At 48.0% G+C, this 27,056-nt stretch overlaps 2 long non-coding RNA genes across 3 annotated transcripts in view; both read left to right on the top strand.

The window, feature by feature from the left end:
• LOC147580392 (uncharacterized) overlaps positions 1–27,056 on the top strand; it is an 86,256-nt gene that overhangs the window by 34,669 nt on the left and 24,531 nt on the right. For both annotated transcript variants that reach the window (XR_015252850.1, XR_015252849.1), the window contains exon 2: positions 25,423–25,506. This is a non-coding gene — a long non-coding RNA (uncharacterized LOC147580392). The remainder of the gene's footprint in view (positions 1–25,422; positions 25,507–27,056) is intronic.
• Positions 4,165–5,310, top strand: LOC147580393 (uncharacterized). The gene is made up of 2 exons (XR_015252851.1): positions 4,165–4,959; positions 5,130–5,310. It is a non-coding gene; the product is annotated as an uncharacterized LOC147580393 (long non-coding RNA).

Raw genomic sequence — 27,056 nt, 5'->3', positions numbered from 1 at the left:
ATCCGTGGCAGTGCAAAGGGAAGTCCTAGAGACAACACGTTTCCAAGAAAAATAAGGTAAAGAGCTGAGATCGATTTAAACGGAAAAAGATGCTAAATTTAACCTGTGATGACTTTATCAAAGATGTTTATTACCGACCTTCATCATGACAGCCCCCAAATTAGCATTGTCTTGCCAATATTTCCCCTGCATTCGCAGCTTTCGACTGAACTCCACTTTCCACTGGGAAAAAAGCAAAGTCATAAATGTTAAGTGTGATCAGGTTTGGTAGATGTACTCCAAGAATACTTGTCGGAGAATCAGATCAAAAAACGAAAACGTTGTGTGATATTTATACGGCCAGAAAAAAAAAAATGCTTTGGCAAAAAAACAAAAACAAAAACAAAAAAAACATTTTAGGAACACCTATAATTAGTTCCTGGAATTGATCTGGGCATTGTTTAATGTTTTGTCCCTGTCAAAAAACATTTGTCATATTGGATCAGATCATTTGATCTTTATATCCTATTTCCGATTTCCTTCCAGGACGTGTGAGCACGGGCAAAGACTTTTTAATTATCCTGATCAAGTGTGGGGGACATCTTTTCGCTGACCCCACTTGTAATCAACTGTGATCTCCTAGAAGCAGGCGAATTGATTGCTTCTGTCCTTCCCAACTCGCCAGCAGAGTGGGTCATGCATTATCCTGCCCCTTTGAAAAATCCAGCTCAGTGATTGATTTTATGACTGCCCGTGGCAGCGAATTCCTCCGAACGAATTCTACCAGGTGAAGAAGTATTTCCTATAACTTGCTTTAAATTTCCTTAGCATTCACTGCGCAGCGTAGTGCGGTCTCTTTGGGGACAGTGTAATAAGGATCCATCGGTTTTCCTGGCCAGTACATATCTTTAATGCCTAACATGCCTGAGTAAATCTCTCTTATTTTCCAGCCCAGATTTAGTAATGCCAACTTTTGAAATCTCCCGTCACGAGTGAGTCTACAGTGCACTCAATTTCTTGCCCTGCCTTGGAGTTTTGCCATTTTGTATCACATCATTCCTTCAGGTGAGGAAGTGAGAGGTGAAGACAGGACACAAAGGAACATGTAGCACTTACTCTCTTCTGTGATGCTTTTGTACTATGTTCTTTCCTTCCTTCCTCCCTCCTTCTCTTCTCTCCCTCTCTCCCTCCCTCCCTCTCTTCCTCCCTTCCTTCCTCCCTTCCTCTCTCCCTTCCTCTTCTTTCTTTCTTTCTTTCTTTCTTCTTTCTTTCTTTCTTTCTTTCTTTCTTTCTTTCTTTCTTTCTTCTTTCTTTCTTCCCTTCTGTCTTCTTGATTTCTCTGCACACACACACCAAAGAAAGAGAAATTCATTGAAAGCAAGGGAAAATTTCTTGGAAGGATTTTTATCTAATTCATACACTGTGTAGTGTCTGGTCCCTATACATCCCTGTATAGCTTGGGACTTTTTATCCCACGGGAAATGTCCTAAAGGGGCTTGGACACAACTTTGTTCCAATTGTGACACCCCCTGGGGGCAAGCAACTCTTCTTTTTCCTAAGTAGGGTAGACATCATTTGAGTAACTAAATGGTCACCTCAAGCATTAGTTACTAATGAAATAAAAATTAACTAAAATGTCTAGCTCTCCAAAGACCCCGTTTTCTCTAGATTTTTGCCAAGAGGTGCCTCGTTCCCACCTGCATCCCCCGAATAATATGATTCCTGGTGGCTTCTTTTTATTAGGTTTTGCAAAACTAATGTCATTGTCAAGATGGAATTTGTTGATGTCTTAAAACTTCTGTAAGATTTTCAAAACTGAAATGGAAAAATTATATTTTAGTAAGCCATATCTTGCCATTTATTTATTGAGATGTTGTGTGAGAGAGAATGATATTTCACGCTTGTTGGGTAAATTGGCTTTGAAATACATTTGAACTGTGGGGGCCCAGAATGATCATAACGAAGGATTAAATTGGGGTACACACTGAAAGAGGGAGGCTTTTAACTTTATTTTAATTTTCGTGTTTCTGTAAAGAGGAGAACATTGAGGAGGGAGGAACAAAGAGAAAGAGAGGCCAATGAGTGTGTGTGTGTGTGTGTGTGTGTGTGTGTGTGTGGTGGGGGGGGTAATGGCAAATTAGAAATGCCTCCACAGTGACACCTTTTTATGCCTTTCTTCTCTTGTTCCTCTTCCCTCCCTTTCTCCTTCCCTTCTCTCTCTGTCTCTTTCTGTCTTTTCTCTTTGACTCCCATCAAAGATTACTAAGCACCTATTCTGTGCAAGGACTGAGGCACGATGGTAAGAAGGCAATAGTCCCTGAGCTCGCAGAGCAGGAAACAAACCCTCGAAAAAACAATTGCATAAAGTTCATTAGTCATCTTTTGGGAACCAGAGCCCCGTGGATGAAGAGGCCAGGTCCTGGTTGGGGGCGGGATGAAGGTTTCTGGTGGGAAACCATGTTAAAACTGATGTGGGAGGGATGGGGAGAAGTTGGCCGAAGGAGGAAGAAGGAGTTAGGGGGAGAAAGAGTCATCCACAAAGCACACAGATCTTGTGGCCGAAGAACCCAACGGAGCTGGATGGGTGGGTGACAGGGGTCTAGGGGAGGGTTTGCTCCTGAGGCCATCAGAGCTCGGAGTGCCGGCAACTCTTTTGAAAAGAGTAACGACAGTGTTTGGAAAGCTATTTGGGGGACAAGAGGGCGTACTTTTCCCAAAAGCGAATAAAGATTAGGTGGAGTTGCAATTATTACAATAAAGTTCTTTAAAGTGGCTTCAGAACTTCGAGGAAGAGAACATTAGACCTTCAAGAACATACCAAACATCGGCCTCCCTGTCTCCCACTCTCTGGATGGGGACCTGGCTATAGGGTAGGGGCAGCCCAGGGAGACGGGCTGGGAGCAGCAAAGATTACTTGTCTGTAAACCAGCAAAGAAGCGCACCTTGTAGAGAGAGATCTCTCTACAAGTGCTCCTCAGTATCAGACACACATAACTTAGAAGACGCCTTTTCAGGTACTTCATACTTTAATATTAGCTTTCAAAATATTCTTTATCTCTTTCTTTTCTTCCTTCCTTTCTTTTTCTTTGCCTTTCTGCTTTCCTTCCTTCCTTCCTTCCTTCCTTCCTTCCTTCCTTCCTGTAGCCAAAGCCATAAAGGTCACAAAAATCAAGCAACTTTTTAACTTTCTCACCCAGGGAGAGGGTTACTTGGTTGCCAATGAAAGAAAATTAAAGGTCAAGGTCATGTTCCCCTTGCTCCTCTTTTTATTGGTGCAGAAAGATAAATGCAGGGCTCCGAATGTGCCCGGAGATAAAAGCTCTAGCCCCCTGCACGTATCCATCCGTGTCCCCATGACTGACAGGATGCCGAGAGGTAGTCAGCCTTAAGTGGGAAAGAAAATTTGCTCGAAAAGGCCTCCCCCGAGCCCAGCAGAGCTTTGCCACTGGAGTTCTGATGCATGGGACATCAAGAATGCAGTGGGGGCTGCGGGGAGGGCGCTTGAGTGGTTCAGTCCATTAAGCATCTGACTTCGGCTCAGGTCATGATCTCACGGTTCGTGGGTTCGAGCCCCGCACTGGGTTCTGTGCTAACAGCTCAGAGCCTGGAGCCTGCTTCGGATTCTGTGTCTCCTTCACTTTCGGCCCCTCTCTCGCTCATGCTCTCTCTCTCTCTCAAAAATGAATAAACGTTTAAAAAATCAAAATAAAAAAAGAATGTAGTGTGGGACCACATCCTTCTTCCAAAGAATTCTTGATGAATTAGCTCAACTGCTCAGTTTAATAGACTATCTGCTCACCTACTCTTCTTCTTCTTTTAATGTTTTTATTTATTTTCGAAAGAGAGATAGAAACAGAGTGTGAGCGGAGGAAGGGGAGAGAGAGAGAGGGAGACACAGAAACGGAAGCAGGCTCCAGGCTCTGAGCTGTCAGCACGGAGTCCAACGCGGGGCTCGAACTCACAGACCTCAAGATTATGACCTGAGCCGATGTGGGAGCTCAATCGACTGAGCCACTCAGGCGCCCTGCAGGGTGTATTTTCAAAGGATTTTAATCAGAAATTATTTTATTCAAATATATATATATTTGTATATATATTGTATATACATATTTATTGTGTATACATACATATATAGTATATACATATATATTGTATATACCTATATACATACATATATATATACATATATATGTATGTGTGTATATAAATGTATGTATCTCCATGTATATATATTTTTTGTGGAGGACAGGGATCAGGGTGAGTGTCTGTTAATTCAGATTCAGAGGCCAATCTTTTATTTTGAGGGACTGTCTGCAACGTGGCACGGCATCATTCACCGGACAGCCGTGTCTGTGGAATCCCTCCGAGTCCCCCGAGTCTGGTGGGGCAGGGACCATGTGGGGTTCACCTGTATCCTGGTGACAACCCCTTACCGGGTCTTCTGCAGAGAAGCTTCTCACAGTGCATTTGTTGAACCGAATTGAAAGACCGACCTGGCTCAGGCGTCCGAGGCCACTGAAACCCCTGGCCTCAGTGTCCATGCCTGAGCCCTGCTGGTGCCATCCCCGTTCCTGCCTATTTCGTGTTCCAGACAGAAAACAAATATCCGTAGCTGGGGAGTCCCCTGGCAACAGTGATGTGATAGAAACTGAGACTCAGCACTCACTAGGCACTATGCACTCACTATGCACAGCACGGTTGTTTTCTGGGATCCTTACAGCAGCTCGAGGGGGGTATGTTCCTTATGGTTACTATTTCCATTTGGCAGCCAAAGAAGAGTGAGGCTTAGAGAACAAGGGCTAAGGGCTCGTGGCCCAGAGCTGGGAGGGGGTCGACCCAGCACTCAGGTTGGTTTCTGTTGTCTGATTCCGGACACCCGTTATCCCTCATCGTGATCCCGACCCATTGGACTGGACCTTTAAGCACCGAATGTTCTAGAAAAGAAGAGGGATTTCCCAGTGCACCCAAAGCAAACTTAGAGTGAGAGATGTCTCCTGGGGACTGCTTCTGTCTTTCTTTCCTTTGTCCTTCCTCTCTTTTTCTCATGATGCCATTAAGCTGTGCTAGGAATGGTGAGCAGGGGTGGGAGAGAGGAAAGAGAAAGACGTTGCTCATTCTGACCCTCTGCCCTCTTCCTGTTCTTCCCACAGGACCAATGGGCTGAACGGTCTTAAAACCTGGCTGTGGCCAGCCCTTTGGACGATTCCAACAGACCCACGTGTCCTGCGGTTCAACTTTCCAAACCCACCCTGTTTGTGATTCCTTGGCAGGATTCTGGGCCCTGCCGTCAGATTTCAGCGTTACAGTTAATCAAAAATATTTTGATCCAAATTTGCCCTTGGTGTCGTGCTTTACTAACGCGATATGACTCGTATTAGCGAGTGCCTGCTTTTGAGCCATACGCCCTGAATAAGTTATCAGGTTTCACTGTTTACCCTTAGTTAAAAAAAAAAAAAAAAAAAAAAATTCCATACACTCTGACCTCATGACACCTAAACCCTGCCCATGCAGTTAAAACAGGAAAACTAGTTATCTGATCTCGTGAAGGCAAATTAGCTGGTAGGTGCCCTCAGATGTTTCCATTTCCACCCGGGCGCGGGTATTGCGGGGAGCCATCGATTATTAATGAGGAATGCACAGGAGAGAAGTTCTTTTGGGCTTGTTTGTCGATTTCCAAAACCAACCCAGCACAAAGAGACACAGCTCTGGCGCTTGTATTTTTCACACATCATTACGGCATCATGTAAGAATTGCCCAAAGAAAGAAAGAAAAAAAAATCACCGCATGGATTGCTTAATGGCCCTCCCCGCTCCGCCTGCCTGTGGAGTTGTCTGAGAAAGGAAAAACATGAGCATTAGTCAGGCCCTCGGGGTGAGGAGGCTTCTTACCGTGAGCCAGTGCCAGGTTAGCCTGGGTGTCTGCAGAACAGGCTTTGGCAGGCCACCAGAGAGAGGGCATTTCATAATCCAGGACTCATCCCAGAGGATTCTGAGCCAGCGAAACACTAATGGGAATCCGGGGTGAGAGGAGAGTGAGGGAATTTATTCTGTGGATCAAAACCTTCAACACGGAAAGACGTTTCCTTTCTAGTTTTGATTTCTTTTTATTTTAGCGGTGGCACTTTTTTTTTTTTTTCTTTCCTCACCAGATTATACGATGCATCAAACTGTTCTGTCTTTGGCTCCCTTGACTGCGTTGTTACACAGATTCATCAGGAAAGAATATACTGGCTATTTTGGGAAGGGGTTGGGGGGAAAGATGTTGGGTTTTGTAATAAGCTATAAAAATAATGAACATTTTTTGAGCGCTTACTTGTACCAAGTGGTGTGCCCAACTGGGATATCTCACTAACTCTCAGATCCTTAGTGTCTGGGTACTATTACCAAGCCTAACTTCAGCAGAGGAAACAAAATAATGCCTGAGGTCCCAGAACAAGTAAGCAGCCAAGGCAAGAAGTAAACCCCTGTAGCTTGATCAAGTTCAAGTTCAAACTCTGTGTTCCTCCAAAGGGCGGTGACAGCTCTTGCCTTGGTGTCTATCAGGTGCTGTTGGTGGGGTCTGGGTTTCCATCATTGCTAAGTACCTATTCTGCTAACTGATATGTACTTGAAAACTACCCGAAACGAAACAAAACAAAAAAACCACACTGAGTTGGAAGATACTTTGACAGTTTCTTACAAAAGTAAACACACTCTTACCATCCGACCTAGTAATCACATTCCTTGGCGATTCTGAGTTCCGTCTGAGTTGAAGATTTCTGTCCACGCAGAAACCTGCCCATGAGTTCACAGCAACTGTTTTCATAATTGGCAAAACTTAGAACCAATCAAGATGTCCTTCAGTAGGTGAATGGATAGACAAAGTGTAATACATCCAGACACTGGAATAGTGTATATCAAGAAAAATAAATGAGCTATCAGGGCACCTGGGTGGCTCAGTTGGTTAAACGTCAAACTCTTGGTTTCGGCTCAGGTCATGATTTCATGGTTTGTGAGATCAAGCCCCGCATTGGGCTCTGTGCTGAAAGTGTGGAGGCTGCTTGGGATTCTCTCTCTCTCTCTTTTCTCTCTCTCCACCCCCCCACCTCTCTCTCTCAAAATAAATAAGTAAACATTAAAATAAAGAAGAAATGAACTCTTAAGCCATGCACAGATATGGAGCAAAAGTTTCCTCCAATACATGTGTACTGTTAAGCCAGCCTGAAAAGGCAACATACTGTCTGATTCCAACTACTCGCATTCTGGAAAAAGCAAAAGTATGGAGACAGTAAAAAAAAAAAAAAAAGAAATCAGCTGTTTCCAGAGGTTTTTTAGGGGAGGAAAGATGACTAGGTAAAACACAGGGGATTTTTAGGGCAGTGAAACTATTTCTTATGATGCCATGATGGTGGATACGTGTCATTACACAGTTGCCAAAACCCACAGAAGGTACAACACAAAGAGTGAACCTAATGCAAACTATGAACTGTAACTAATAATAATGCCTCAATATTGGCTTATCAATTCTAACAAATGTGCCATACTAAAGCGAAATGTTAATCATCGGCAGGGAAGGTGGGGAGAGGTGCACGGGGGTATAGGACCTTTTTATACTTTCCACTCAATTTTTCTATAAACCTAAAATTGCTCCAAAAAAGTCTGTTAATTAAAAAAAAGGGGGGGGGTTGTTGCTGGGGCACCTGGGTGGCTCAGTCCCTTAAGTGTCTGACTTCGGCTCAGGTCATGATCTCGTGGTTCGTGAGTTCGAGCCCCGCGTCGGGCTCTGTGCCGACAGCTCAGGGCCTGGAGCCTGGTTCCGATTCCGTGTCTCCCTCTCTGTCCGGTCCTTCCCTACTTGCACTGTGTTTCCTTCTCTCTCACAAAAATAAACAATTATTTTAAAAGTGGGGGTGGGGTGGGGCACGTGGGTCACTCAGTTGGTTGAGCGTCCAACTTCAGCTCGGGTCATGATCTCACAGTTCGTAGGTTCGAGCCTCACATCAGGCTCTGTGCTGACAGCTCAGAACCTGGAGCCTGCTTTGGATTCTCTGTGTCCCTCTCTCTTTGCCTTTCCCCTACTCATGCTCTGTCTCTGTCTCTGTCTCTCTCTCTCTCTCAAAAATAAGTAAACATTAAAAAAATTTTAAAAAGGGGGGCATTGGTAGTTTGGATAGGGGGGGTTGAAAAATAGGACTGGATGAATATTTTTCACCTTTTATTACCTCCTGCATGTATTTATTACTTCTTTTTAAGACAAATTAAACATGTAAAAGACAGCAAAGGAAAGAATTCTTAACTTGGGTATGATCCCAAGACTGTGGCTTCAAGTTTGGCCCGTTTCTAGTAGTAGAATCTGGGTCTCCCATATTCTTGACGTGTTAGAAGTCCCACGTTTGGGAATGACCCACTTGGCTAGACAGTGACCGAGGCGAAGTCCAAGGGCACCAAGTTGGAAGTTGGTATAAATCTTCATGCTGCCTGCTCGGACCCTTCCCAATTTCACACCCTTCCAAATCTGTTCTTTAGAGACTCAGTGGGGAGCCCACTCTGGTAGGCTAGTTTGCATTCTGAGGTTGCTGAGGTGAGACAATGCTTGGGAGGAAGAGGAGAAAAAAGAAGGCAAGGGGGGAGAAAGAACAAAGCAAGGGAGAGAGGAAGGAACAAAGGAAGGAAGGGAAAAAAGGAGGGAGGGGGAATGTAATTTTGATGGGTCAATCAAATGGCTGGTGTAGCCACCCATCAAAGGTCTGCTCTTGGCAAATGATCCTGGAGAAAGCAAGAAGGGGGCCTTCAGATTTTCCAGCAAAAAATGGGGCTGGAATTTTTCCTGATTCCTTTCTACTTCAAAGCTTGGAAGGAGCATTAACCAAAAAGGGGACCAGCTCATGTCTGTCACCGTTTCCTGCATTCTCCCCACCAGGCCTGGTAGATGCCATTAATCACACAATGCGTCCATCTGTGTGCCTGTCATTTGAGCCGCTCCCTATGGTCAGCAAAGCAGATGACAGGCAAATGCCACACACTTGGCTATGTGGGTCTTCAGTGGTGACTGCGTAGACGAGTTACTTCTTTTTGCCTATGTTTTAGTTTTCCCGAAATCTAATTTACCCTTCCAGGATGAGGCAGTTATGTTTAGGGAGAATGGAGTGAACCCAATTCCATCTGGCTTTATTGCTGAACTGAAGACATTAGAGGTTTTAAATATCACTGGGCAGTTGATACAGTGCAAACACACACATACACACACACACACACACACACACCCCAAATCTGACACAATGAATCAGCAGTAGGGTCTATCTGCACAAAGTGACTTTCTTTCTAATCATTCAAGGAATGTTTGGTTTTATATACAGAAGTGTTATATACATCCCACACAAGCATTTTATTTAGTGATGTATAAATGGTTTCAGGTTGGAAACTTCCAGTTTTTATCAACTCCCCCATCCCCCAGGGAGATTGTACTCATGAACTCTGATATACCAGGGTATCTCCTAAACTTTGAAAAATTATTTTCAACGTGAAATATTATTCCAGATATACAGGCCACCCCCACCCCTCCAAAGGCCCAAATAAAACATAGCCATTGGCTTAATGTAAAGCTCCCAGAGAACCAGGGCTGATGGCTCCTTCCCAGGCAGGGTAGATTTCCCGAGAACCGCCTGGTTCCGTCTACAGATACTGAAGGCTGCTGGCTTCAGGGTCTCTTTAAGTTCTTTTAAGAGGCATCTTTAAATGGCACCTCAGTCTATTCTTATGTACGAATTCCAGAAAGGTTTGATCCTATATGCAGAAGTGAATGTATCGTAGCAGGAAGTAAACAATATATTGCAACTGTCTACATCCTCCTTCAGCTCTTAAGACTCCTCTTTGGGTCAGTGAAACACATTCCCTGAGTCTCCTTTCCTCTGTTTTCTTCAGCAGTAGAGTGGACTTGGGTTGCCTACTCCAACCCACTCTCGCAAGGGCTTCTCATCCCCACCCCGGTGGGACGAATTCGTGCCAGGCCAAGGTAAGAGTTAAGGTCATGGGACAAAGAAAGATAACCGGGCCTTGTTCTCAGCTTGCCTTCATCCAAGCCATCCTCTCCCAGTTTAGCCTCTCTGTCCAGGCGTGATGAACTGGTCAGTGGAACTCTCGAAGAATGCATTTCTTTCCAAAGTGAGTCTTTCACTTGTTTCCACTGGATCTCTGAATGAGGCCACAACGAGCCACTGCCCATTTACCGGAGGCCTTTCCCGGTTCGGCAAACGTCTCCCACGCTTTACTCTACAACCTTATTGCTGTTATGTCTGCCCTACAGATGAAGATTCCAGCACTTAGCGAGCTTACTTCAGTTTCCAAGACAGAAGTGGTGCTTCACACGAATTTAGGACTAAGTCCTTTCTAGATGGGTGGAAAGCATGCTATCGCATGAAGCCTCAAACAAGTTTGTAAAGTAAGGACGATTGTTTTTAATGTTTATTTATTTTTGAGAGAGACAGAGCACGAGCGGGGGAAGGGCAGGGAGAGAGAAAGAGAGGGAGACCCAGAATCCGAAGCAGTTCCAGGCTCCGAGCTGTCAACACAGAGCCCGGACGCGGGGCTCGAACTCATGGACCGTGAGGTCATGCCCCGCGCCGAAGTCCGCGCTTTTCCTATACTTAAAACAACTTTAATACTTGTGAAAGTAGAGGTTAGATAATAAGATGATGTCAGGTCCTGGGGCAATACAGTGAATGCTTTTTTTTTTTTCCCTCAAGCACGTGACTCATACACGGGGTTGTTAACGCTCAGGAAGTCGAAATCGTTTGCAGAAATCATAACTTGGGGTTGCAAGGACTATATGTCAAAATAAATAAATAATAAAACATAGTAAGAATCAAGACACTTTCTGTGAGAAAAGAAGGATGTACGAAAAGAAAACTTATTTAAGAAAGTGTAAAAAAACTTTTGAAAAAAATCGCCTAATTTCATATATTTTTTCACGGTCGAGACCAATCGGAGCATCCCGGCCACGGCTAAGCACCTCTCGATGACTTTTATCGGTGCACTTCGAGTGCAGGTTGGTAAGGCACAAGAGGGGCTGCGAGGGCGATGCGGTTGCATATGGCGGCCGCCCAGAACACAAAGGGCGTCAGCCTGCTGAAGTTTCAGGGACGTGTACCAATCTATCTGCCTCCGGTGTCTCCATCGCTGCCCCTTCCCCACTGCCAGCACTCACACGTGTGCACGAGCGTCACAAGAGGGGGGGGGGAGTTTATTCGCCATAAACAATTCGCTCTTTGGCCACTCTTGGAGCGTGCCAACCAGGTTGCCAATTCTGATGTAGACACCTGTCCATTTGGAACAGGAATGAAAACAGCCACTCATTTCCTAGAAGCCATCAAACACCCTGTCAGCGAACAACAGCTCTGCGTTAACTGCAATCTGGGCGAGACAAGAATGGGTCACATTGATAGCCAATTACCCATCCTCTAAGCCATTGAGTTTCCTTCGGATTGATCACAATTTCTAATTCTCTTGCTACCGTAGCGTTTGAGGAGGGTTATCGTTTAATCACGGCGGTACCCTGCTAAAACTCTGTGTTATGCGATTGCGAACCAGAACTTGCTATTAAGAGTCCAAGGTCAATCCATATTTTAAGGTGGCTTCCTGAGTGACACCTTCATCGTTCGAACAACGGCGAAAATGATTTCCAACCACATTACCATTGGATTCTGGAAAATTTCAGTAGTTGCAAATAGAAGCAAGTGTGTGTGTGTGTGTGTGTGTGTGTGTGTGTGTGTGTGTGTCTTTTGGGGGCTCTTTGGCTCTTCACCTGTTCCTCGGTTTTTTGTCTTGTAAGACACTGGCCCGGTCTTTCCGAGGATGGCATCCTCATGCATCTTGGATGAAAAATATTCTAGGTTAGTGCTTCTTGTCACTTTCAGACGACATGTCAGCATCGAAGTGAACTTTTTGAGAAGCCTAGGTCCCATGGTTAGGAGTTCCTGTCTGGCGGAGGAGGCTGGAGATTAATGTGGGCTTAATGTTGTTATGAGCCAGGCGGCGGAGCGGGGTAACAATACGAGTCTGTTGGACATGTCTTCTGGGTTGTCACGTTCAATTTGCACATGACCTCTTGGCCAAAAAATGGGAAAGAAGTGCTAGAATGTGGGACTGAAAGCTCATATTATTGCTTTGACAGCTTCACTCATCTAGAAGTAATGCAAAATGCAATTTATATTTATACACTCTGACCTCCTGCGCAGAGAGGGAAAGTATCTAATGATGGGCCGAGGTAGTGGAGGAAGAAACGGATCTCAATACGGCTGGAATTTGTCTACATTTTTGCTTTTCAACCATTCAATTACGGTCAAAAGAGAAATGAAACACGAACAGGGCACTGGTGAGGCAGTGACACAATTATTTTATAGTGACTGGGTTCTGGCTTTGAGTCTTGGCAAAGGTGGTGGCAACACGCCTTATTTCACTGGAGACAGATAATCTGCCTGCCCTCACCGGACAAAGGCCCTCTGCTTGGAGGTGCATCATTATGCCCATCAGAGGGGAAAAAAGACACCAGCGAGTCAGTGACCCTCCAGATCTGCATTTGGAAATTCTTGAGAGGGGCTGACACGTTAATCCTATTAACCAAGATAAATCAAGTCAGGCCTGGTGGTAACTGGGGCATTATTCGCCTTCGAGTGGAAATAGGCAGTGGGCAGAAAGCACCCGTTTCTTTTGTGCGGCGGGAAATTTACTGGCTTTTACATGCCCCCAAATGGCTTCCTTCTGAATAGAGCCTATGAGCTAACTGGGGAGAATGGGGCTATAATTGTCAGGCTCCTCAAATATGTCCTGAGTGTTTCCGAACAGTGTTTTAAATGAATACTGTTTCTAGGATTCGCAACCTCGTAGTTTCTACAAAAAGTAGGACACACGGGGGGACAGGGAGTCTGGCTTTGTGCAGAGATTAAAAGGGACAGTAATAATCACCTTCATAAGGGCAGGAGCACTGGCCCAACTGATAGCAAAGTAACCACTTTCAGATGCCCACGTCCCGGGACGTCCTAGAGACCGACCCATCAAGCTTGAGAAATAAAACAAAGGAGAAATGAGGGATGGCAAGAAACAGCGCGGTGGACTATTTCTAAAACAATTGCTCAACGAGAAATGCCTTTTCTGGGTTCTTGTGATTTTTCCCCTTAATTTTCTCTCTTTCGGGGGATTAAAAGCCTCCCCTGCTTAAGTTTGCCCAGATCCATTAAACTCCTCCCCACTAGATCTCACCGGCTCGTTTCCGTGCAGAAGACAGAAATGCATTTGTTTTGCTTAACTAAACAGAATGGGCTTTGATGGGGAGGAACAAGAAAATAACCGTGCCTCTCAAATCACATGGTTCCACTCTCCGTCTCTTATCACAATTTGTGACACAAACTCTTCCTTCTCCGTCCCACTCCCCCCTGCCCCCAAAGAAATCGCCTGCAGAGTTCAGCTGGCCATTTTCTGCAGGTTTCCTTTGGGGGACAGAACGTGGTTTGGGTTTTTCAAGTATTGCTTATTAAGGTTGAACTGGCTTCCGGGCGTAGAAAGAGATCAGCAGACAGTGTGTGAATTGGCAGAGAGGGGTGGGCACAGGAAGTCTGGAATCTCAGCTGGACAGACCAGAGTCAGTGGGCATCTCTTTTGGAGAAGGTCAAGGGAGGCAGGCCGAGGGTGCGAGATCAGGGAAGGCTGTTTCTGCCTCACAGCTCGATGAGAATAACTTCACAGCCCCCCTCCTCGTTTGGGGGACCTGGAAGACTTGTGGGGTTGGACAGGGGGCCTCCGGGCTCAGGAAGGGGACACTCACACCGTCTCTTTGCCTGGCCACCCTACTTCCTTCTTTAAACAGATAAACCAATGACACAAGGAGTCACCAGGAAGAGGTGGCAGGGATCCTGGCTTGGCTCCTCTTTCCCAGTCCTGACACAACCTTACCGGCCTTCCCCATCCTCCTCCCCAAGCTGGCGACTTCTGTCACAGATGGTGAAAGTCACATGAAAAATATTTGGTCGATTCCACCTCTCCCATCAGCGACCTTAGAGAATGCTAAGGTGACATCTCGGAGCGGGGGTCCTTCTAAATGCATAATGGTGGCTGCTGGAGAGGGGTGTTTCAGACAACTGGGACGGGGCGGGGGGGGGGGGTAATTGCGAAGCCAGAGTGCGCTTTGGGGGGGGGGGGCTCACCCCTGCAGGAAGATAGCACATCGGGGTTGGGCAGCCCAACGCCCTGGCCCTCTGGGGCTCCCCATCCTTGGTGAGTTCACACCGCGGTCCCGTGTGAACCCTTAACGTTCACAGGTCGGATAGAAAAATCTCGAACACATGTTACGAAAAGAATTACAGGATGGGTCTCCCTAATGAAGGAAATGGTTCGGCCCAGTTAAAGAACCAGCCCAGTGAGAAGCGCCCCCCCCCCCCCCATGCTGGCCGCGGTGACCTCGGGATCATTCAATGTGACCCTATCCAGGTCTGTTCCTCTCGGTCAACCTCACCCCCTACCCCATTAAAAAAGTAGGAGGAGGACGAGGAGAAGAAACGAAATGTGCAAACAGCCTCTTCTCATTTTGAGGAACACGACTTGGCAACACGTGTGCGCGCAGCCCCAGAAGCCCAGAACTTTCTCCCAGAGCCGAGCCCGGAGGCTGCAGGGGACGCACCCGCACCCGCATCCGCACCCGGCCGGCATCTGGGAGCGCGGGGCCGGCCCCGCAGGAGTTAAAGCCGGAGGCGGACAAAAGGGAGGCCGCCGCGGCTCCTGTCCTCGGCTATCAGTTGCAAATGGAAAGACTGGCCTCTGGACGCTACCTCCCGCCAGAAAGGGCATTTTATTACAGGTTATGACAAGTTGCCGAGAGACACGGAGAACTCAATAAGAAGGAGCGGCGGGTGGAATCACAAATGCTCGAGATGTTTGGAAGACAGAGCGAAGATGGCTTCAAATGATAGGTGTGAGCCGGGCTCGAGATGGAATCCGGGTGGGCGCCGCGGCGCGTGGGTGCGCGGGGCCCGCGGGGCGACGCGCGGGGGCCGGGGTGCCGCCCCCCTGCGTCCCCCTGAGCCCTAGGGCGCCGGGTCCCACCAACCCGCGCCCTCTCTCCCGGAGCCGCTCCGCCCACGGCCCCGCGATCGGCCCAAGAAAATTCGCGCCACCCACCCCTTTCCCGGCGCGCAAATTTGCGTCTTAGGTTCCAGGCGGCAAGCGTGCATTTCCCTGTCTCCCCGGCTCTGTTTCTTTGCGGACCTCTGCGAGAACAGGGATGTGCCCCCCACACGCTCCCCCTAGATCTCCTTTGAGTAGTTTTGGGTTTACTCTGAGTTTACATCCTCTCGCCTAGTTAAAACAGAAAAAAAAAAAAGGGAAAAGAAAAAAAGAAAAAGGAATCGAGCAGACTTTTATTTTCTGTAAGGTGGGAGACGCGGCCTTGGGGGTTTCTGCTAAGTCTGCTGATTTTGCAGGGTGGGGAACGCGTCCTCTCTCTCCCTGGCAGCGTCTCAAATGTTTTTCATCACCCATCGCCAGTGGAAAATAGTTTTGTCTCTGTGAGTAGCTCAGACCTGCCTCGCCGGGCCCTCAACTCGGAGTAGGGTAGGGGACCCCAAACGGAGCACAAAGCCAGCGCCCCACAGGGAAGTGAGCTTGCAAGATTTGGGTTGGTCTGGGGAGGCCAGCGGAGTAGGGGTCGGGGTGGTGGCTCAGTTACCTGCAGAAATGCAGGACAAAAGGGGCGGGGGGCAACGTTGTATCCTCCAAAGGGTGATCTGTTTCTCCAAATTCTAGCCCCGTTTCTCATATCTAGAGAAGGCGTGGCTAGTAGTTTCAAAAGCAAGCCTCCGTCCAAAATTCGTTGCTTTGAGGGATTCGAACTCAGTGAAAGCCAGAAAACTAGAAACTTTCTGCCAGCAGTGCTTAGCGCGCCATAGCAAAATGCGTTAAACACAAAAACAAAACCCCAAACCCTACAGATCCTTCTTTCCCCCCTCCCCGACGTCCATCTGAAAAAAAATATGCAAATGAAACATGAACCTCTATCGTTGAGGAGGGAGAGAAATTAGATAAACTGTAAACAAACAGCTAGTGTCCATCAGTATTTCCCATTCAAGAAAGAGGGCTGGGTCCTGAGGGGTGTTTTGAAAAATTGTTCCAGGGCTTGGCTGGTGAGTGAAGCGGATAAAATGTATCAACCCGAAAAAGTTGTAGGGAGTGGTTTTAAATAGTTTCTTGGAAGCACGGTCTTGGGCACATTGTACTCCTCCCCCACACCATGCAACAAGACCGGTGTAAACCCAAGTTAGTTTTTCCAACCTCAAAACAATCTTTTACTGTTAGTTTTTTTTTCCCAAAACTATTCTCTTGTCAAATATGCCTGATTTTTTTTAAATAAACCATTGTTTACTGTTCCACTGGAACTTTCCGTTAAACGTCCCTCCCCCCCCCCCCCAACCACTTTGTCACACAGACAAATAGATCTACAAGTTGGGAAGGTTCATATTGTAACAACTGAAGCTGAAAAACAAGTCGTGAGTGCCCACGGTGGGCACCTGCTGCAGAAAAGACGCTGAATTTAAAGAGCCACTAAACTGAGTGGAAAAGGCGCCTAAAATAGATAATCTTTATAGCACCGAAGTTACAGGATGAATAGGATAGGAGATACTATTTTTCTGTCATGACGTGTGCCATTAGTACCTTGAAGATGAAACTGTATTTCCCCCAGAGACCGATTTACTAGGTTATTTTTGTTGGCAAACTCTTAAGAACTGAAACATGCAAAATGCTTGTTCTTTATACGCCTGGCCATCAACAACCAATCAGCTAAAAGGTTTGCAGAACTCTAGGGTTCTTTTCATGGAAAAAGTAACCCGTAGAAAAAGTTTTAGCCCCCACGATGGATAAACCTTCCTCTAATGCTTGGCTTCTTGAAAAGATTGGGAGAGAGAAATTGTAAACGAAATCACTCCCGGGCTTGGTCTGTGTAGACTGGAAAGCTTAGAAATCTGATGAGACAACAAGAGCCATAGGGGAATGAAAACTGTGTAAACATGGTGCTCATTTCTGTGTTGGGGCACAGTCTCACCACCTAAGAATCAATCTTTATTTATCTTTTTGTTCTCTCTTCCTTTTTGGAGTCTGGACACACACACACACACACACACACACACACACACACTCACCAACTTGTTCTCCGGAACCAAACTTCAATATGCTTAAAACTTCATTGATTTCTCTATACTGTGCCCCTCCCTCTTTCTGGAAAGAGCCAATTATTGAGTGAAGAAAATCACATATCTCAACCCCAACCCCCCCCCCACACCCTTCCAGAAAGAAAAGAGGACAGAGAGATTTAAAAGTAGAAGATCCACGAAGCTGTCACAAACAGTGCCCCCGGGGAGGAGGGAAAAAGTTGCAAAGATCATGTGTAAGAAAGTTGAAACAAGAGTTGTCATCTGTAACTGACTGAAATTGACCTGGCAGAGGTGTTCTGTACTGTGGCAAAAGAAAAAATGGGAACAGAATTGCCACTGGGAAGAGAGTCAGAATGAAAGCACTAGTGAGGAGGAAAGGAGACGTACATGGAAATCCGCAAAGTCCCCAGGAATGTTTTTTGGCTCCCCTGTCCCATCTTTACAAATCTTCCAGTCAGCTTGCAGAAGAACTAGAAAGCAGGGCCAGCAAGACAACATAGAATTCTGAGGAAGCCTCAAACTGGCTGAGCCCCTTTGTAGGAAGAGCGGGAACATCTCTTTTTATGGGTTTCCTCCCTTCTGAGGCTGAGAATAATAAACTCAAGTGGCTGCCCGTCAGCCCCTGTCCATCTTCTTTAGCAAACTTGACATAGTGGAAGAAATATGACACGTGAATTATTAAAGAGGAGCTAGTTGACTTCTAACCCTGATTGCTTTTCTCAGACCCCATTACCTGCACATTTATCTAGCAATACAGTGCAGGAATTACAGGGCGTGCAAGCTAGGCAGAAAAGAGGAGAAAGCGAAGCCAGGGTTTGTGAAAATACCAGGGAAGAGCAGGGTGTTTTACGTTCCCAGTTGCCCCACTCCAGGGGGTGTTACAGAAAACAAACCACTCTTCTGAGAAAAGGTTCAGTTTCTCTGTCCAGGAGAGCAGAGACAAGAGTGTAAAGGGACTTCAGCAACACCTGACATCTGATTCCCAATTCCCTTTACGAAAAGCGTCCCGGGATTTTAGTTTTCTTGATCTTCAACCTGATGGAAATGAGTTCTTCACTTTAAGGAGAGCGCCAAGACCCTAAGTTGGACTCTCCCAAGACCTGGGGAAACAGCCAGAGACGATTTAATTTAGGCAACTGATAATATTATAAAAATCAGCAATAATCATTCAGGCATGCACACAAAAGTTGCTTTGTGTTAATTAAGCGGCCATTATCCCATGGGCTTTAGTAACTGGGCAGCTGTTGGTTAGGCTAAAATAGGAAGGGGTTTTGGAACACTTAGGAGCTTCTTCTTTTAAAAGGAACAAAGGGAGAGGTGCAGCAGCAATAATAATAATTAATACTAATAATAACAATGTCCTTTGGGCAGAGATTCGTATATCCCGTTGCCAGGGCGGAGGTAATCATTGAATCTATCCCAAACCTGGGTGATGGAGCGGTCAGAAACGACTCCATCTGACAGAGGAGCCAGGAGGCAAGTGATGGATACTATTGTCCAAACGTGACCCTCCATTAACACCACCTATCAGCATCTGGATCCTGTCACCGTGTCCCATCGCAGAGCCAAGAGGCTGCCGGGCGCATTCCAAGTGCTTCTAGGGCTTTCCGGCTGCACTCAACCTTGCATCAGCTAAATGGGTGGGGAGGCTGACCCGAACCTCGCTTTCTCTCTCTCTGCACTCGCCTTATTACCCTTTCGCAGGCCCACTGTCTGGCAGGTGCTGGCAATTGGCTCTTTATCGCGCCTCTGTTTACGAGGGCTTTTTCTTAATAATAACAAAGGGAGAAATGGTATTAATATGAATTAACACAATAAAATGAAACAGTTTTGGGACTCCACCAAACGAAACATCTCCTCCTCTAATTGGAGCTGGAGAGAAAGGGGAGGGGGAGGGGAGGAGCTGGGGGAGGGGGAAGGGGGAGATACAGATGACCTACTGGGTGACAGGCACAGGTTGGAAGGGTGACATTTTATTGTAAGCCTCCCAATGAAAGGAAGAAAAGGAAGGGACCAGTCAATTTAATGCGGGGACCAAGAGTGCAAGAGTGTTGCTAAGAGACAGAGATGCTGCTAAAGTTCTATCAGAAGCACTACTCTGACCTTATGCAAATAGAGGCGGCCAACTCTTTGTGGAGCGGCTGAAAATTCCACCCCCTGTGTCACCAATACCTGGCATCGAGCCTTTTATTCAAATGTTCTCTAAACACACACACAGAGGATGTGACAAAGCATGACACATTTAGGGGCTGAAGGGAAAAAAAAAACAGACAAAATTGGGGGAATGATGATAATAGTAATAATTTTTAAAAACCCAGAAAAAAAAAAAAACCGACACCAGATCTTGCTGTGGAAATGTCACCCATCTTTACCTTCTGTCACTGTCATTTTCCTGTAGCTGAGAAGTAACCTAAAGATTCAGAAATTGCCGTCTCATGGCAGAAACAAGCCTATTAAGACCCCGCCGTGGCGCCTAAAGTACTGCCCCCTAATTTACACCCCAGGAGTGTGGGAAGGGGGTGGTGTGAGGGTGCGTGGGCAGGGGGTGTGAAAGCCTAGTGCAGCCTAGCGCTATGACACCATACGCGCGCCCCCAACAAAATCAAATACGTATGATTCTCCTTCTGTTTTGACTATCCACTCTAGGATGGGGTTAAATGCGAGAGGCAAGAGGGGTTCGGGGGCCGGTCGGGTCTTCCAGGAAGTTGACTGTCCTTATGCTGGCACAGACTGGGAAGGCGACAGGTTCTGGAGGGCGGCACCCAGGTGGGCGGGGCTCGGACCCGAGTGGAAGGTGGGCGCACGCACCCACCGGCCTGCGAGCCCTAGAGGAAGGGGACGCCCCCCGCCCCCCGGTGCCCCTCTGCAGCAGACGGTGCGTCTCCAGCCCCGGCGCCCCCGCTCCACTGTGCAGCCCTCAAGGGGCCGTCGAGACAAACTGTATCCTAGGGCTCGGTGTTGCCATCTTGGAGCCTTTGGGTTTGCCTCCCTCGGGCCGCTTTGGGCGGCGGGACCTTGGGGTTAGGGTGTGTGCACCCGCCCTTCCAACGGTCCAGGCCACATTCCTTCTCTTCCTTCCCCCTCCTCTCCTCTTCCCTCCAGGGTAGCATTTGCCCCTCGCTGCTCCGTTGCAAAACACGTGGCAAGGGAACCACGTTTCTCAGGGCAATCTTCCTGCCAGAGAACCACCCGAACTTAGGGTGCCAGTCCTGAGAAGTTGCCAAACAGATGACACGGTTCTCGGGGGAGGTTCCTCCTCCCCCCGGGGCCACCCCAGGACTGCAGCCTTGGGAACTTCTAGAGCTTAGAGCCAGGCGTACGGGGAAGGGGAGTGGGGAGGAGAGGGCGGCCTCACCCACCGCCCCGCCAGCGCTTGGAGCCTCCGCCTCGGACCGGCTGCGGCCAGAACCCAGCCCAACCTGGAAACTTCTGCCGGTTCCTCAGGCGCCCCCTTGCCCCCCAGGGACGCCTAGCTGCGGCGGTGTAGAAACATCCGTAAGTCACGGCAAAACACCAACACGCACAACTTTGCAAACTCAGTTTAACCAGCGGGCTTTTTACCCACTTGCCTCCCTCCTTCGCTTTTGATTTCCGTGTTGATAAAATGCCCACCGTTTCGCGTCTTTATGGTAATAGTCGCAAATGAATTCATGTAATGACCTGGGAGGGGGGCGTTGGGGGGCATTTCAAGCGTTCAGTGGAGGATAACTTCCCAGGGCAACTTCTCCCTAGGACCCTCCCGCGTCCCCTCTTAATGGTGGGACTTTTCATAATGTGCACAATACTATTAAAATTTCATATTAGCAGTGTGTATGGTGAACTTTGTAATGGGAAATTCAATAGCTGCTGTAAATATTAATGGAATATGAAATGAAGCCACAGCCTCGACCAGCCCTGACAGTAAAACGGAGTGAGCATGTGGCGGCCCCGGGGCGAGAGAGGCCTTTCCTCTTGTCGCTCTCGCTTTATTACATTAGCGCGGGCCTCCCCGCGCCGGCGTGGGCTCAGAAGCCGAGGCGCCGGGTCACCCATGACAAATGTCCCCGTGTCTCGCCAACAGGCCCCGCCTGGCCCTGCCACTCCATCTGCCCAACAGGTCCCCGGGGAGTGCTTGCGGGTGTCAGTTTCAGGTAAAGAGCTCTTGAAAGCGCCAAGTCTCCAAAAAGGCTGCAAGGATTCCAGCGCCTCCCCCCCCCCCCCCCCCCCCCCCCCCCGTCCCCGAGGCCCGGGTCGCCGCCACGGCCAGCTGAAGCCGCACCCGGGAGGTAGGGGGTCGGGGGTCGGGAGGGGACCTCAAGCGAGTTTCCGGGATGGAAAGCGCTCTTAGGGGAGCCAGATCTCTCCTTTCCTCCCTCCCTCACCTGGATCCCTCCCCGCCTCCGGCCCAGGGGACGGAGCCTCCCAGTTGGACGTGGGGCGTGGGCAGGGAGTCTGCCGGGGGACTGGGGCCTGTTAGGGCCGAGGGGGTCCGTGCAAGCCGGCCGTCCCGGTCCGGTTCTTTGCCGGGCCTCCATCTGTCGCCTTCTGCGCCTACGTGGCACGGGCCGCCCAGGCGAGCCTGCGACAGTGCGGGGCAGGGAGCCGGTTCGCGGAGACCTAAGTCGCCCCCGCCGCAGACCCCTGGGTCCCCAAAACCAGCCTCTCCCCGCGCGAATCTTCGGGAAACCAGAGGGGAGGGCGTGCGTGGCCGAGGGAGGAGCCGCGCCGAGTGCGGCCGCGCTCGCGCGCGTTGGATTGGTTCCGAGCCCCGGTCGCCGCCGAGGAGGGTCCCGTGTGGCTCCGCGCGCTGACAAACGTGGCCGTCAGCACCTCCGGCGGCCCCGGCGGGTTATTTCAACAGGCTGGGAAAGATCGGCGTTTTGAGTGGCAGGCGACGCCTCGCCACGCTCGCAGTGTTTGGGCTGGAGCAACGGCACTTAGGAGAGCTTAGTGTGAGATGGGACATTAATCGGCACTCGTTAAGAGACAGCCCGTCGGCACTTCCCCGGGGCTCCCCCGGGGCTCCCCCCCCCCCTTCGACGCCCTCCCCGGCGCTCGGCCACTCCCCGCCCGGCCCTGCCCCGGGCGCGCGGTGTCGCGGGTCCACGCGCGACAGAGGAGAGGACCCGGGGTTACAGTGGAGGCCAGGCGGCCGCGTGTGGGTGGGTGGGGGGGACAGCGGGCGCCAGGCGAAGGTTAAAGTCAAAATCGACTTACGGTCCAGCCTGGGCCGGCGCTCTGGAGGGTCCTGGCACCAACCCCCTGTCAATGTCGCCTGTTTGCAAGCGGGGAGAGTGGCTCCTTAATCACCGATGGGCTTTTTCTCAAGCCACAGAGCACACAGGCGCTTAGCACCCTCGCTGCGAACTCAGGGCAGTTGTCTCCTTGTTTCCCTAGTACTGACCCCCCCCCCCAAGTTTCACCGGTGTGCAGTCAGCCACGATCACCCCTTAACCACTGGGTCTATGGGGTCACTTTTCTAAGTTCACTGGAGCCCCCCTCCCCACCCCACCCCTGCCTGTTAAATGATTTCCTGTCCAGCAACCCCCCTCCATCCTCCCCCCCCATAAATCCGGAATGGTTCTCTCATCTGCTCTAGAGGCAGGCAAACTGCAGAGCTGAAATAAGAACGGAATTGAAATAACGCGCGTTTGCTTGTGCACCCGGGGGCTTCCCTGCGGGGGTAGTTTCAACAAGGGTATCCACTTTTTTTTTTTTTTTTGAGACCCATTGCAAAGCCTCAGGCATGGTTTGCATTCTGCGGGGGGGGGGGGGGGGGGGGGGGGGGGACGCTCCGGTCGGTTCCCCCACCCCCACGGCTGTTATTTGTACATACCCTCCCCCCCAGGTTAGGCTGCCGCGTGTGTTTCTTTGGGTCCATTAAATCCCCTTCCTCCACCCAAGATGGCTCAACTTCTTCCCCCTGCTCTTGAAAAGAGTAACACTTTGGAAAGGAAAAAAAAAAAAAAAAAAAAAAGGACAAGAAATGGATATAGGTTTTGTAAGTGTTAAATAACTTTCTCAGCGTGTATTAAAGGAAGATTGTATTTTATCAACAGCTGATTGATGCAGCCGTGTGATCCTGTCGGTTTGTCTATAGTATCATATTTATTTAACCTGCTGAGGGACCGTGTTCAGGGGCAGCCTGCTCATGCTGACAAGATCATGCACATTACACACTACCCCAGGTATTTTGATTGATTGTTCCCACCCCAAAGCCTTTGGTTCATAATTTAGCCCAGCAGGCTCTGCATCACAGGCTAGGTTTCAAAAAAAAAAAAAAAAAAAAAAAATCCTGTAAGAGATTTCAATGAACAACTACGGCCAAGAAACCTTTCTCCACCTGCAACCCCCAAATATTTTAAATACCTCCTGAGATGGTTCAGTGTGGGTAATTACAGGGCACACAACCTTTATTTACTCTGGTTCCCCAAGTGTAATCAGATTATTCATTTTGATTTGTGGCTGGGCTAACATTTCCTTAACTGGGGGGTGGCAAGGTGGTTGGGTGTCGTGGTGAAAATGTCAAATAGTGTGGGCTTCTCTTTTGCTTTTCCTTTGCTCTCTTTCAATAACAGCTATGGGATGTGGAAAGCAGGAGACAAAATGGTTTGGTTTGTTTTTTTTTTTTTAACAGTTTTCTGAGGTTGCACTGGGAATTGGTTCCTAACCTCCTCTGGCAGCAGACTGGATTGTTACTAATATTCAATGGCCCCAGACCCCCAACCCCGTGGGTGAGAAAACGATTCTTCCCCCCCCCCCCCCCCCCACAAGAACAAACTGTCCATACATACACTTTCATACTATTTGGGTCTTTTCAAGCAAATGATCCTAATGATCTGGGCACATCCTAGTGAAATTAGCACTACCTATTGACGGACCAGTGAATAATTACTTCCTATGAGATTTCTGGAGGAAAGGAGCTTTCTCCTTGACTTTCGAAAAACTAACACCAACAGAGTACACATGGGTATGGGTACTAATCTGTGCTTGAAAAAATAGTGTTTCCAAAAATGGAACACGTTTTTTGGTGCATCTTCTTGGGTTTCTATTAATCGGGTTAGCAACGGGTGTGTGTGTGTGTGTGTGTGTGTGTGTGTGTGTGTGTGTGTGTAAAAGTAAAGTTTCAAATGTGTGTTCTTTTCTTAGTAATAGACATACTGTTGTTTATTGTGCTTGCTACTTTTATGTTTGTCCTTCAGAAACTCTTGGGATGACTCATGAAGCCTGGAAAGGCCACCTTAGCACTGTTATGAATCTCTTTGTCGATCAGAGTTTCATTCTGTCATTCTAGATCAGATGGGAAGGTCATTATCAGTGTGGTTAATTGCATAAGTATATAATGCTACACCGGAGGGTGAAGATTCATAGCATTTTAAAAAGATGTTAAGTGCATAATTGCCCCCCAAATAAGTCAGCGCATCTAAAGTAATTATTTTTTCTCGTCAGGTCTTAGGTTAACATTGCAGGAAAAATTCTTGTCTATCCCAGTGATAGCAACAATGGCAACATTTATAATTAAAACTTTCTTTTTTTTCTTTTTTTTTTTTTAACGTTTATTTTATTTTTGGGACAGAGAGAGACAGAGCATGAACGGGGGAGGGGCAGAGAGAGAGGGAGACACAGAATCGGAAACAGGCTCCAGGCTCCGAGCCATCAGCCCAGAGCCCGACGCGGGGCTCGAACTCCCGGACCGCGAGATGGTGACCTGGCTGAAGTCGGACGCTTTAACCGACTGCGCCACCCAGGCGCCCCTCATTTATTGTTATTTTATTTTATTTTTTTAATTTTTTTTCAACGTTTTTTATTTATTTTTGGGACAGAGAGAGACAGAGCATGAACGGGGGAGGGGCAGAGAGAGAGGGAGACACAGAATCGGAAACAGGCTCCAGGCTCCGAGCCATCAGCCCAGAGCCTGACGCGGGGCTCGAACTCACGGACCGCGAGATCGTGACCTGGCTGAAGTCGGACACTTAACCGACTGCGCCACCCAGGCGCCCCTATAATTAAAACTTTCTTACTCTCTCATCCATTCATCTACTCATTCATTCATTTCCCTCCCTTTCGTGCTGTTATTCACAAAAATGCATCTTTTGGCTTGATTGTGTACTTTATAATGATGGTGAAGAGATTAATCAAATGTGATCTCTCCTTTCCATTCCAGCGAACATTTCCTTTTAATTGTCCCTTAGACTTGGGGCAGGTGTGGGTGACTCTGATGGCATACCTTCTTTGCTGACAATACTAAGTTCAGCAATTTTTCTTAATCCTTTGATGTTGCTGTTTATCCCTAGATGGTGTTCGGTGACAAGACCCAAACTATTTGCAAAACTCCAGGACATGTGTCTTTCTGCGGACAAAAACAGACATTATCAAAAGTAAGTACAGACACAACATCCACAGAGACAGAGAAAAGGGTAGGCTGACAAAGGAAATATTTACTTATGACAGAGTGTCAGTCAGGGGGCCCTAAGGTAGCAAATGAAGCAAGATGAAGGAAAGGCCAATTTGTGGTGAACGAAATCTCCACATTTTAATGAGGTGAGCTAAGGAGTTCTGAGCTACGCTGTAAATCAATTTGCAGCCTTTTCCCAAACCGTTTTTACAAATCATTGGTTTGCATTGAAAATAAACCTTTTTTTAAAGCCATCCACCACCAGGTTTCTTTAATAGAATGCAATGTATATTACCCCCAATAATGACAAAAAAAAAAAAAATACTTTCCTATATTGTCTCCGGGGGAGACCAATAAATTGGCTGGGCTCCCATTTCTTTTCAAGGGGCACCTTTGCCACGTTTAATACATGCTCACGCACAGACACGTACGCGACTGAACTTGTTTGAAGTTTGACCACTTCTTAGCTCTGCAGCCCTGGGCACACGTTACTACAATTCTCTGCCCCTCAGTTTCCTCATCTAGTGAAATTATAATAGTGCCTGCCTCGGGGGTTGATGTAAGGAGCGAGTTAAGACACGACGCTCCTAAGGCAGCGTCCGCCGTGTATCTATTACTAGGCTGGCATCTGCTAACATCGCAGACCACCGTTTGCATCAGTGTCGCGTTGTGTTATTGACAACAGTGCTTTTTGTTTTTTTAACGTTTATTTTTGAGAAAGAGAGAGACAGAGCTTGAACAGGGGAGGGTCTCAGAGAGAGAGGGACACACAGAATCTGAAACAGGCTCCAGGCTCTGAGCCATCAGCACAGAGCCTGATGCCGGGCTCGAACTCATGAACCGCGAGATCATGACCTGAGCCGAAGTCGGACGCTTAACCAACTGAGCCACCCAGGCGCCCCAACAGTGCTTTTATTTACGGTCACCCACAGAGTTGCGATTAGACTCCACAACTTCAACTCTGTATTTGAAGTGGTTCTCTGAAGGCGCTGAACTGCAGTGCAAAACCGTCCCTGGGGCCGAGCGATGACTGTCTTGCTCCCAGTCTCCCGAGCCCCAGTAAGTCGCCTTCCTTGTAAATGTCAAGCTGAAACGCTGCTGCAGGGTGTGGTTGGCACGCCACTGAATGGTTTGTAGGCTGAGTCACAGGAAAATTCTGCTAAGAGCCTCTAAAAAGGCAAACAGCTCTGTGACTTCTTAGCCCCTGGTTTGGTAAGGATGCCAGCACACTGCCTCCCCATTTTGCCTTATGTACTTACGTCTTTCATGGCAAATTTTAACAGCCTCTGGATTTTATGATATTCTTTTCGTATGTGCTAGGAATTATGTTCTATGAAGCTGTTCAAGTTTAAATGTATTAAAGAAAATTTTTTTTTAAAGTTTAGGGGCACAGAGGCGCCTGGGTGGCTCAGTCGGTTAAGTGTCCGACTTCGGCTCAGATCATGATCTCATGGTACGTGAGTTCGAGCCCCGTGTCGGGCTGTGTGCTGACAGCTCAGAGCCTGGAGCCTGCTTGGGATTCTGTGTCTCCCT

The sequence above is a fragment of the Puma concolor genome, chromosome B3 (assembly GCF_028749965.1).
Source record: "Puma concolor isolate L17-30 chromosome B3, mPumCon1.1.hap2, whole genome shotgun sequence".
Lineage (NCBI taxonomy): Eukaryota > Metazoa > Chordata > Mammalia > Carnivora > Felidae > Puma > Puma concolor.
This window is presented reverse-complemented; position numbering and strand designations above follow the sequence as displayed.